General features: G+C 41.0%; 1 long non-coding RNA gene across 1 annotated transcript; it reads left to right on the plus strand.

The window, feature by feature from the left end:
* Nucleotides 1-3,288: 3,288 nt before the first annotated feature.
* On the plus strand, nucleotides 3,289-11,435 carry LOC141572648 (uncharacterized). The gene is made up of 4 exons (XR_012497953.2): nucleotides 3,289-3,419; nucleotides 3,718-3,789; nucleotides 6,794-6,938; nucleotides 10,156-11,435. It is a non-coding gene; the product is annotated as an uncharacterized LOC141572648 (long non-coding RNA).
* Nucleotides 11,436-13,476: the final 2,041 nt, after the last annotated feature.

Genomic DNA, 13,476 nt, shown 5'->3' on the forward strand with positions numbered 1-13,476 from the left:
CACCTAACCTGGTGAAGGAAATAGACATACAAGTCCAGGAAGCACAGAGTCCCTAATAAGATGAACCAAAGGGGCCTACATAGTATTGGAAGTCTTAGCCATAGCAATCAGACAGGATAAAAGAAAGAAAAGGTGACCAAATTGGAAAAGAAGAAATAAAACTGTCATTATTTATACATGACATGATATATAGAAAACCCTAAAGGTTTCATCAAAAAAGCATTAGAGCTGATAAATGAATTCAGGAAAGTAGTAGGATACAAAATTAATATGCCAAAAATGAACTATCATAAAGAGAAATTAAGAAAACAATCCCATTTACAATTCCATCAAAAAAATGCCTAGGAATAAATTAACCAAGGAGGTAAAAGACCTGTACTTGGAAAACTATAAGACACTGAAGAAAGAAATTGTAGAAGATACAAATAAATGAGAGCATCTACCATGCTCGTGGATAGGAAGAATTAACATTGTTAAAAATGTCCATACTACCCAAAGCAACCTATGGATTCAATGTAATCCATATCAAAATACCAATGGTATTTTTCACAAAGCTAGAACAAATAATCTTAAAATTTATGTGGAACCACAAAACACCCTGAATATGCACAATGTGATATATAGATGATGTATTACAGAATTGTACACTTGAAATCTATGTAACTTTACTAACCATTGTCACCCCAATAAAATTTTTTTTTTTTAAAAGACCCTGAATAGCCACAGCAATCTTGAGAAAGAAGAACAAAATTGGAGGTATCATGCTACCTGATATCAAACTATACTACAAGGCTATAGCAATCAAAACAGCATGGTGCTGGCATAAAAAACAGACACACAGGTCAATGAAACACAATAGAGAATCCAGAAATAAATCCACACATATATGGTCATTTAATCTATGACAAAGGAGGCAAGAACTTATAGTAGGGTAAAGACAATCTATTAAATGGTGTTGGAAAAGCTGGACAGATACATGCAAAAAATGAAACTGGACAACCTTCTTACACCATATATAAGAATAAATTCAAAATGGATTAAAGATTTAAATTTAAGACCCGAAACCATAAAATTCCTAGAAGTAAATTCTCAGACATTATAAGAAATAAACTCTCAGACGTTACCCTTAGTAATATTTTTACTGATCTATCTCCTTGGGCAATGGAAACAAAAGAATAAATAAACAAATGGGACAACATCACACTAAAAAGTGTTTGCACAGCAAAGGAAACCACTAACGAAATGAAAAGACAACCTACTGAATGGGAGGATATTCGCCAATGATACATCCAATAAGAGGTTAATATCCAAAATTTATAAAGAACTCATACAACTCAACACCAAAAAACCAAACAATCCAATTTAAAAAATGGGCAGAGGACCTGAATAAACATGTCTCCAAAGAGAACATACAGATGATCAATAGACATATGAAAAGATGCTCAACATCACTAATCATCAGGAAAATACAAATTAAAACCAAATGATTTCTTTTGCTGTGCAGAAGCTTTTTGAAATCTATGTAATTTTACTAACAATTGTCACCCCAATAAATTTAATTAAAAAAAAAAAAAATGAGCTATCACCTCACACCTGTTAGAATGGCTATCATCAATAAATCAATTAACAAGTGCTGGTGAGGATGTGGAGAAAAGGGGACCCTTGTGCACTGTTCGAGGGACTGCAAATTGGTCTCATTTATGTGATCTCACTTGTCTGTGGAATGTAAAGAACAAAATAAATGAACAAACAAAACCAAAACAGACTCATAGATACAGAGAACAAACTGATGGTTGCCAGAGGGAGGGGCATTGGAGAGCTGAGTGAAAAAGGTGAAAGGATTAAGAAGTACAAATTGGTAGTTACAAAATTGTCACAGGTATGTAAAGTACAGCATAGGGAATATAGTCAATAATATTGTAATAAGTATGTATGGTGCCAGGTGGATACTAGACTTATCGGGGGATCACTTCTTAAATTACATGGATGTCTAACCACTATGCTATATGCCTGAAACAAATATAAAATTACATTGAATGTCAATGTAACTGAAAAAAATAAATAAGTAATTTTTAAAGTTAGTAGAATAATTAATTTAATAATTATGTTTTTGCAAAATTTTAATCCTATTAAAATGTTGCAAGTAGTTAAGGAACAAAAAAGTTAAGTCTCAAAACTAACATCACATAAAATATAAGTACTAGTGCAAAGCTATTTTATTTTAAAAATAAAATGAAATTTTTATATAAAAATAAATAATGCAATTGATCTACAATAGCAATCATTATAAGATTATTCTTGTATTTGTCAAAATGTTATTTGAAAATCCTCAATTTACATAACTAATTTAAAATTAGCTTTAATAAAAGTATTTTATATATAATAAATCATACATGTGATAAACTTAAACTAACATTATGCTCATTGAGGGAAATAAAGCAATACTCCTTTAAAAATCAATAAATAAAATAAAGTAAATAAATATCTACTCTCCACAGATATTAATAAATGTATCCTTAATTCCTGAAAGTTACCTGCCTCAATGAAATGGTTGAGAGTCTCTCTGCCTTCTCAGCAGGGGGAAAATATGGCCCTCCCTCTCCCCTCTAAGAATACATGTGTCATTGCCCATAAACCTTAGCAATCTGAAATCATTGCAACCAGAGAGAATACATGGGCTCCTAAAGATTAGAGACAATGCTGCTCCATTTATTCTGCACAAGGGGCCGGGAGTGTTTAAAGGCAGTGGGCAATCAGTGGTTAAGACACTTTCAGCCAGTGTCTGTACTGTTCCTGGAGAGCCAGCACCCTGCTGAGGAGAAGAGGCTGTGTCATAGAGCAGGACTGAGCTTTAGAATCAGACAGATGTTGGTTTGGAATGCAAATCAGCCTCTTCCTAGACATTTTAATTGGGACAATAACCATCGTTTTCTGGGCCTCTGGTTCCTCCTCTGTGCAAGGCGCTCAGTAACAGTGCTTCCCTGGCTTGCTGTGGAGCCCCCACACGCAGCCCTGAGCTCTGAGCTTGCACCTGAGAGCCCTGGTGAGGTTCTCTGTGAACTCCAACGGGTTACTTTGGCAGCCAAAGTGGATTGTTCTGGAACATCATGTCCATGCTCAAAGCAAATAGTTTATTCATCTCATCTTGTTCCAACCGTCTTCATTTATCTTTTGTTAGTTTTGTTGCACTCCAGCCCTGGAAGCCTTTAGCCCTGCATTTAGCAGATCTCATGGCAACCTCCTGAGTCACTTATCTTGATAAGGCAGTGTGGGAGGGAAAGCTCTGGCTAGCACAGTCACAGCCACCACACTGGTGCAGAATGAGGGAGGACAGTTAGAAGGTTCTGCAGTTCTCCACTCATCTGAAAATGATGAATGATTTCCTGCCAACACTGAGCAAGTTGCTAATTAATGACCTGGTAATGGCACCTTCTGTCTGCTGCCTAGCTCATTTGTCTTCCCTGTGTGGACAGATCAAGAGGTGTAAATACAGTCTGGCGCTCTTGTTCATTCCATAGGTTTCTCATTTTCTGTTGTTTTAAAGCCTGATGGCCTGGAGTAATTGCCAGTGGTGAAGGGTGAAGGGGGAGTGTGTTTTGCAGGAGTTCCCAGCGACATGTGAGGCAGAAGGAAGGGAAAAGGTAACATTTGTGACTGTTGATCAAGGGCTAGGAATGTACAAGGTCTTTAACAGTTCTTATTCCATTAAATCCTCAGGGCAACCTCAGGAGGGAGACAGGTGGAGAGGATTACCCCCATTTATAAATGAAGAAACTGATTTTCAGAGAGGTAAGTAATACATTCAAGTCCACATAGTGAGTAAATGGTTTATCTGAGATTTCAACACAATCAGATTCCAAAGCAATTATTTGTAACCACTTTGCCATGTGCTACTAAAGAAAGCCAGTACCTGAATAATCTAAACAATATATTGTTTGGAGATACATACATATATGGAAAATCACAGGTATATTAATACATACAAAATTCAGGATCATGGAAGGAAGAGATGGGACCAGAGAAGAAACTAAGATAGCTTTTCAAGTTGTATGATAAGTTCATGGATGCTCATTTTTATATTGGGCTTCATCACTGACATATGTTACATATAATATATATGGAAAAAGTTAGTTCATAAAAATGGAAATGGAAGAAAAAAAGCTAGGGTACCAATCCCTAATAAGATTCAACAGAGGACCCAGTGCTTTCAGCAAAAGGTGGTTCCACATGTCTTCAAAATGAAACATCACTTGGAGATAAACATGCTACTCTCATTGAACACATAAGCTTCCTGCTTGTCAGTTTTTGTCACTTATGAATGAACACTAAACATCTTTCAAAAATATGTCCCACTGAGATCTTGCGATGGTGCAAAGATCCCCCAGAAACTTGGTTAGCAAAATGTTGCTGCTGGGAGAACCAATCCTCCAACAGCTTCCTTGTCCTTCAAAAAAATGTGCAGCTTCCAATACTGTGAGACTAGCAAACCAACAACCACAGAAAATCAACTAAATTTTTAAAGTCTCTTTTTTTTGTCATTGTTGCTCACTGCCACAAATTATTCCAGCTGCGTTACTAAAGTTTGGGCTCCTTTTTTGGCTATACTTTTATATTAACTTAAGAAAAGGATTAATACTATTCTGCCATAAGAAAAGATGAAATAGTGCCATTTGCAACAACACGGATAGATCTTGAGATTATTATGCTGAGTAAAGTAAGTCAGACAGAAAAAGTCAAGAACCATATTTCACTGATATGTGGAATATAAAACCAAAAGCAACAAAGGAACAAGACAAAAAACCAAAGAAACAAAAACTGATAGACATAGACAACAGTTTAGTGGTTACCAGAGGGTAAGTGGGGAAAAGGGTGTTAGATGAAGATAAACAGGATCAAATATATGGTGATGGAAGGAGAACTGACTCTGGGTGGTGAACACACAATGTGATATATAGATGATGTATTACAGAATTGTACACCAGAAACCTATGTAACTTTACTAACCATTGTCACCCCAATAAACTTTAATTTAAAAAAAAGGATTAATACAAATTTCCTGACTTTTTAAATTTATTGGGGTGACAATGGTGAGTAGAATTACATAGGGTTCAATTGTACAACTCTATAATACATCATCTATATATCACATTGTGTGCTCAAATGTATAGTGATGGAAGAAGAACCGACTTTCTTTTGGAGGGGTGTAGTGGATGAAATCTGAACGGCAGTCTGTTGGAAGCAGAGGCAAACACAGGTAAATGTCTTCGAGTCCGCTGTTTCCCATTAGAGTAGAGACAGCAGCTGGCCAACGTTCCTGGCAGTACTATGTCAGCCAGTCTCATGAGTATGAAGTGGCCCAGGCAAGTGACACAAATGGCTAGGATTGGGCCTAGAACAGGGTCTTCTCATTCCCAGCCCAGTCCTCCTTCCTCATCACCAGAGCAGCCCTGTTCTTAAATGTAATACCCTTCCAAACACCAGTTGTGCACTACTGGACACAGCCTGGGAAACCTGCTACACCAGTGTTCACACTTGCCTGTGCAGAATGGGATGGAAAACAACAGGACATCTGCTCCAGCTGGTCGTGATGTTGGACACAGCACATGTGGAGCCCCGTGACCTCACCTGTGAGGAGGAGGCACCTATTCTGACCTCATAGATACTTTCATGTTCTGGTACTTCCCACCCCATGATCCATCCCTGGCCATTCTCTCTCATTTTTATTCCCAAAAGGACGATGTCCAGAATAAAGGAGGAAGTCAGTGCACAGCCTTGTTTGTGTTCATAGGGATGAGGGAATGCAGAGAGTAAATGTGTGAAGACAGAGGTTGTGAGTGCCTTTCAGGGGCAGAGAGATGCTTGGTGACCGCAGCACACTGGAGTCACGTGGTGCCTTCTCCTGCACAGGTGGGGAGTGATGCCCTTTGTTTTGCTCTTAAGTCTCCCCACTCTGCGTGCACGCATCCAGAATCCACACCCTTCTTAGCACAGTGCAGGCTCCTAACCACTGGCCTTCTTGGCCTCTCCCCAGTGGAATAACTTGGCCCATCTCAGGGATGGGAAGTGCTGCTGTTAACACACAATTTTCTACAAATGCAAGCACATCGTTACAGAAGGACTTTGGAGGTTGAGCAGTAAAATTGCAGTGTCCTAGGATATTTCAAAGTTCGTACAAACATCCGAGTGGCGGGTGCTTATTGGTTGGAGGAGAAGGGCGCAGGGCCCTTTCAGGAGTCTGCTGGGACCCACAGTCCTTGTGGGCATTCTCCTTCTTCCTCCCTCCTGCCAGCCCTGCAGAGACCCCCCCACTCATGCCAGCCTGGTCATTCTAGGCCCCTCCCTTCACCTAAGCCAAGCATGGCTCTTGTGGCCTCTGCCAGTTGGTCAGGCCCGGTGGCCCTGAGACTCCCAGACTGCAGGCGAGCAGTACGGCATCTGTCCTCCGCCCACCAACAGGATAGACCCAGATGGAAACAAGGGTGTGTGACTCCGGAAGGGAAGGTTTGGTGCTCCCAAACAAGAAGAGGCAAGGCGGTGGAGATCTTTCCTTGTCCAGCTTTGTAAAGGGCATCTCAGAACTGAGAAGAAGGTTGAGAGTGCCATGTGCCTCTCCACCACCTGCTGACTAGGAAGAGGCAGGTGAGCTCCAGCCTTTCAGGAATTTATTGCAGCCTCTATGGGTTTGCCAGAAATTAGCCTAATCAATGTCACCTATTTATTTTGTGTGAGGCACATGGGACCATGAAAGATGCCAACCTGGCACGTAACATTTGCTCTTTGATTCCTCTACCAGGTCTTCACCCCTGTGCACAACTTCATTCTTTTGAATACCGTATATCTACTAAAAGCTGGACTGTCTGCACAGCTGCTCAAGTGACAGTGAAGCTCTCTGAGTTTCAGTAGTGCCATGACATCGTGATCTATTATTTTTAAATCAGGTGATTTTGGGCTTTTGAAAATAACTCAAACTAGACGGAAAAAATGTCTTGAATAATCATTTTGCAGCAACATCACTAAGTCAGTGGGCAGTGACAGCTCCCCAGAACTTTTATCTGTCCCAAATTACTCTTATCTGTCCCAAATTAAGGGAAGTTTTGATTTCTGCAACTTAGAGCAATTCAGAGAAGAAGCAATGCTCTGACCTCTGGCAAAGAAAGTTAGAAGTTGGTCCTTCTCCATATTTTCTGTTAGCCAAGTTTCTCTCCACTTTGAAATTTATAAGGACTACAGACCACTCCAGAGATTCCAAACCAACCTCTACTTATCAATGGGACAGAGAGAATGTCGACAACATGATGGAGAAAATCAGAAATGTCCCTTGCTTCTGTTCAAGCACACATGAAGCTCCTTGTAGGTCCATGCACCATGTGCTAAACACTGGGTGCCATCAGAAATGGATAAGAATGATGTTTTCCTTCTGAGAGCCAGCAGTCCAGGGTCTTGTATACAAGATACAAGGCCCACTGGGATATGGACAAAAAATTAAGGGCATCTATGAGGAATGACTGATGAGATCTGGAAAAGCTCTTAGGGAAGGTCAGATTAGAGCTGGGCCACTCAGCACTGAGATAATGGATTTGGGGAAAACATTTGCATCGAAGTAAACTAGGCAGGAAATGTTCAGAGAATAACCCAATGTACTAGAAATGTGGGGTTTGGAAATATCGAACTATCCACAGCCCAGGAAGAAATGTTTTCCCACCAGTGTCCCTGAATGTCACCCCCTCCCCCAGTCTGGGGCATCTAGAAAGAATACCAAAATTACCAGCAGCCATGATCCTTCTAGCCTCCTCTTACTTCACTGTCAATCCAAAAGTACCTACTAGCCTTGTCTAACCATTTACAAAGCAATTTTCAAGCCAGTGGCAGTGGCTCAATGGAGGTATTTCATAATAGAGTGCTTTTTCCTGAACTCAGAGCAAGTTATCAAAGAGGTTCAGGGCTAAGTCATGAATTACAAAGGAAGATGCACTGATCCAGAGTTGTCTGAGTGAAGGTACCTGCTAGAGGTCCTAAAGGTTTTCCACGGCTGGTTCAGAAAAGCTGCAGGTTTGCTGCCTAGCTACTGCACCTGGAGCTGCTTCTCCTAAGTTTTTCACTTGTGAGGCAACATGATGAAAAGATAACTGTAATTCTTGATAGTAATTCATGATAAAACAGCACTGGTGAAACAAAAATTCATGGGGACATGTTATTTGAGTAAGATATTTGCCAACTAATGAGTTTAATTTTATGTCCCAAAGTTTTGTCTTATTTTCAAATAGCAAATATATTTTTAGTGATTTTCAAAATGTTGTCTCAGCTCAGTTTCTTTTAGTATAGTACCATTTTAATGTTGTACTATTTTTAAAATATTTGAATGTGAAGACTTGTATACATATATACAGTTAAATGAACTGTATGTTGAAGAATAATTTATATCAGTAACTAGAGTGACTTGACTAATTGGAGGAGGAAAATATATTACTGCTGTATTTATGACTGCCAATGTTTGAATAACTAACTCTAATGTCTTAAGCTATTAGGTTCGATTGATTAATTTTATAAGAAGATCAAGGTATTTAACTCATTGTTCCCCAAAGTGGGTCTTATATGTAGGCCTTTGATAATATTTCATTTCTCTCCATGTTATAGTAGGCCCTGTGGGGCCTGCCTGAAAGTCTAAGAAGCCCGGCTGAACCTCTCCCCTGCTCTGTCTCTGAGAATAGGGAGGGCCGAGGTCAGCAGTTAAGAATTTGTCAAGATTAGCTGAAACCAGTTGAAACCAAGATGAGGGTCTAAATGACCTCCAAAAGATTTGAAAGCTCATTATAATCTTCATGCTAAATAGCACACCTACCATGACAGTTGACAATTGCCATGACAATGGCTGGAAGAGACCATAAATAAAAAGAGGACAGAACCCTAAGAGGGTATTGAGAGAGGGAGAGACAGAGAGACAGTGTGTAGAGCATATAAAATATACTAAAAACAAGGTTGTTGTTGGATTGAGGTTTGCAAAACAAGTTGTTTACTAGTAGGGATGCAAGCCAGGAATATGGCCGCTGATGTGTGAGACTGATAAGAATGAAGTGAAAATAAACATGTTTATGTGTGAAACTGAGCATAACAAAATTGAGTGCTAAACACGTTCACCAAAACAACTTCTGGTTATCACCTAAAAAGTAAACAAGTCCAAGGAAAAGAGGATAAAATCAGAGCTCGAGAGCAGTGCCATAAGTAGTCCAACTGGGCACTCTGGCTAAGACCCTCTACACGGTTCTGAGCGAGACACTCTGGGACATTCGTCTGGGCGACCCGACAGGGTCCTCTGTGAGATACAAGCCACAATACTCTGGGACTCTCTGAAATTCTTCCTTGCAAGACCAGTTTGCCTCAGACTCATCAGAGGCCCAGTCGTCTCTCCCAGACAAGAGACGTTCTCCATCTCGATTGACTCTGGGACTTGGTTCATTATTAAATTCTATTTTGTCTTGTATAACCTATGGTGCTTACCAGAGCATTGGCCTCTGGAGGGACATTGGTTCCCAAACAAAACTGTGTTACTCTCTCTGTACCTGTGTCAGAACTTTGTTCCCCACTCATGTCACGAGTACCACACAGGGATGCAGGGCCCTGCCAAGGGATTAATGTCCCCTTGACTTTCAGGAAGAGACTGAAATGTGGCGACTGTCCTTCTAGGTGCTCACATCAGACAGAAACAGAGTCACTGCCCCTTTCCTTAGAAAGTCCATGAATATTCCTCCTACCTGTTTAGTTACCTAAACCTCCCCTGCATTTAGGCCACCCCTGGACAGCTAAGGAAGGCGCAGTTTGATCCAAGAGCTGCACTCCCACTTCTCCATTCTCTGGCCATAGGATGAAAGCTTGCACTGTTAATGCTCACTTTCAGGTTTCTTAATTGGCGTCAGGACCAAACAGGAAAAGAACCCCACTTGCAGTCCTCAAAAAGGAGTCTTTCACCCCTTGGTAATAGAAGAATTATTCTAAATTCATTATAGAAAATTATATACCATTTAACTAACCTGGAGGAAAGTGAGGATAATTCCACAATTTTTGTAAATATTTCCCAAATACTCAGAATCATGATTACTAGATGAATAAGTAATTGTTTATGGTATGTAGTAACAAAATTATTTTACTTGCATTTTTTAGGATTGGGTTTGTTGTAAATAACAGAAGACCGAGCAATGCCAGCTTATGTGTCTGCAATAACAAGCAGTATGCAGAAAGAGCCCACATCTGGTATGAAGTTCATAGCATCACGAGGATCCAGGCCCCATCTGTCATCCTGACCACTGCCCTTAGCATAAGGCTTCTGTACCGTAGCTACAGGGCAGGTGCTGCACTGCAGGCACTCGGAATGAAGATGGAAGAAGGATGACAGACAGTGAGACGAGGGACAGGGCCAGGGTCACAAGCCAGCTTTGTCAGAGCATCAGAAATATTTGGTTTTGCAGTAAGCTCCACCTAGCTACTTCTGTTTTTATCTCAACAGGCAGAATTGGATCATATGTCCGCTTATAGATATTAGGGCATCAGTGAAGTCGAATACTTTCTGGTAGGTATTGACATGCCAGGGTTCTGTTAGTAAGGAGGTAGAGGAGAATGGATATTGAGGAAGCGATGGGCTGTTTCTGCCGCAATGGTATGATTTTTATTGTCTATGTGGCCAAACTTTAAATGGCATGGTACAAGTTACTACCGTTCTTGATTTCTCCTACTTGAGGTACACAGGAAGGATAGTCCCACACTCCCTTGAAGTTAGGCACAGCCACGGGCTGACTGCAGCTGATGAAGTATGAGCAGAAGTGGGTGTGTAGCGACCAGGCCAGAGGACTTACAGCTCTTGACCTGAAGCCCTTCCTTGCTGCAGCAACCAGGGAGGTGACTGTCAGGAAGGAGCGGAGTCAGAGCAATCATGGTGACAACCTGCACATAAGCATAAATAAGCCTCTGTTCCTTTAAGCCACTAGGATTTGGGGTTGGTTTGTTACCTGGCCTCCTTATTGGCACAAACTGAGGGCAGTTTATCCAGTGCTCTCAATTAAATGTGGTGTTTGTTTGTTTTTGGTTTAATAAATAAGTGGGAATACATTAAAATGTAGTGTACGTTTAACAAGTCCATAGTATTCCTTTAAATATAAAGGGTTAAAAAATTAGATGATCTACCTTATTTTTAACAGTTTACTTCCTAGGATAATAATGATTTGGATGCAGTGATAATCTGTAGAGATGTGAAAAGGAGCATATAGGCTTTGAAGATTAAATTGATTCTTTCAACAGGAGGTGGAGGCAAATAATCCCCACTAAGGAAGGTCTCTGTGGATGGGGCAGTTATCCAAGATGGAGAGGGGCCCCTCTTCCATATTAATAAGCCCTAGCAAAATGACATTTTGTACTATATAATTTGAAATAATTTCAAACTTGCAAAAATGTTGCCACACTAGTACAAAGAATTCCTCTTGACTTCACTCACACCACACTCTCCCACTTTTCATCCTGATGATCTGGAAACTTCTCTGCCTTCCTGGCAAGTTCATCCTTCTCTACTTAAACTTCGAATGTTGGACCTGCACCTAGGCCCCTCTCTTCCATCTACACCCTTGTCTCAGATAAATTTGTGTGCACCCAAGTCTTGTTATCACACAAAACATGCCAGGTAATGACAAGCTAGACCACTCCTCTGATTTCCACATTTTTATCTGTATATTCTCCTTGATGTATTCAGTAATATCCAATTGTCTACAGGATACTGGTTCTTAAATGTACCTCAAACTTAAATCCCAAACAGAACTTCTTATTTTCCCCACCCTGACTGCACTCAGTCTTCCTGTCTTCTGGTGTTTTCTATTTCACTGAAATTTTACTATCCATCAAGTAGTGCCAACCAGAAATCTCATAGCTCTTTTTGACACCTCTCCAATACATCTTTTTATCTAATGTCCAAGATCCCTTTCCTCAGGAAGCCTTCCCTGACCTCCCTAATAGATAAATCTCCTAGAACTGTCCATCTCACCTTCGCTGCACTTATCATAGTTATGATTTTACAATTATTGATATGGCCACTTAACTAACACCTATATCCTCAACTAGACCATGAGCTCATTGAAGGAAGGACTCTCCAGTTCTGTGTGGTATCCCCACCTCCTAATTCGTTGTCTCAAACGGTCAGTACTCAGTAAGTGTTTATTGAATGAACATGTGAATGGTCAGCTTTCCAACATGTGACTTTGTTCCAGAAAGTTCTAGATTCCCTTCATCTCTTCAGTGGATCACTTAAGGGAGGGATGACCAGTTTATATTCCATTATCGAATCACCCCTGAGTATTCTCAAAAGATTTTATAAGTTCAGACAGACCCAGCCTCTCTAGTTCAAACCAAAACTCTTGCATTACTAATATTCCAGAAATGGAAGTCCTAAGATTTGGTAAATGACAGACAGAACTCATCCTTGTCCACACTGATAGTGGGCATAGCAGAGTGTGCACACACTTGGAGGAAGAATCTCACAGGAGGAAGGCACAGTGAATACAAAGGCCCTGAAGAAGGGGCTCGTCTGGGCTGCTGAGGAAGATGGAGCTGCCAGTGTCAGGAGGAGAGTCAGTAGGGGGAGGCTTTCACTATGAGATGGAAAGCTGGTGGAGGTGTTCTGGCAGAGTAGCAGCATGACCTGGCTGACATTGTCAAAGAATCACTGTAGCTACTGCATAGAGACTAGACTGTAGGGGGTGGAAGACAAGAGAAGAGTTTTGGGACCAAGTGCTTCAAACCTATCATCCCCCATGTTCTGGTCGGCAGCTGGTGGATTTTGCCGCCTTGAATGGATCTAGAAAGAGAGGGTTTGTGGGAGAATGGGATGGAAGAAAGAAGTCGGTAAATGATGAGGGAAGCAGTTCTCTGGTCAACATAGAGTAACTCTCATGTAGGACATGGCAGGCTTAATCTTTGCCTGGGCTTCTGAGCCAGTGGCCACTCCTAAAGAGAGGAAGGTAGTGTCTTCTTTGGATTGGGCTGTCATGTACTCTGTCTCAGGCTGGAAGAGAACAATGGTCCATATCAGTTATGGCTGCTCCCTTAGGACACCCTTAAGAACTAACCAAACCTTGGACATAGGACCCTCAGTGGCCTGCACAGCAAAACACACAGGGACAGTGAATGTAGAGGAGATGCAGAGGCTCTGTGGCACCTCAGCCTCCCAAGCTGTTGACCTTTTCAACCAGTCCTGGGCTCAGACCCTGCCAGCCTCTACACATGATTCTTGGGTCAGGCTCCTTTGGGCTTCATGTTTGTGGGAATTCCTCCATGATTCTGAAAATCAGTTGAATGGCCTTGGTAAGGGGCATTGCCTGGGGATGGAGGAAGGACTGAACAAAACACTCATCCTGCCCCTTGCGAATTGGTGATCTGTGGCACACATGCCTCCAGATAGGGTCAGTGTCCCTCTCTGTAAAATGAGGTCACTTACACTGTTGA

This window comes from Rhinolophus sinicus, chromosome 15, assembly GCF_057876585.1.
Source record: "Rhinolophus sinicus isolate RSI-liver-muscle chromosome 15, RSI-T2T, whole genome shotgun sequence".
NCBI lineage: Eukaryota > Metazoa > Chordata > Mammalia > Chiroptera > Rhinolophidae > Rhinolophus > Rhinolophus sinicus.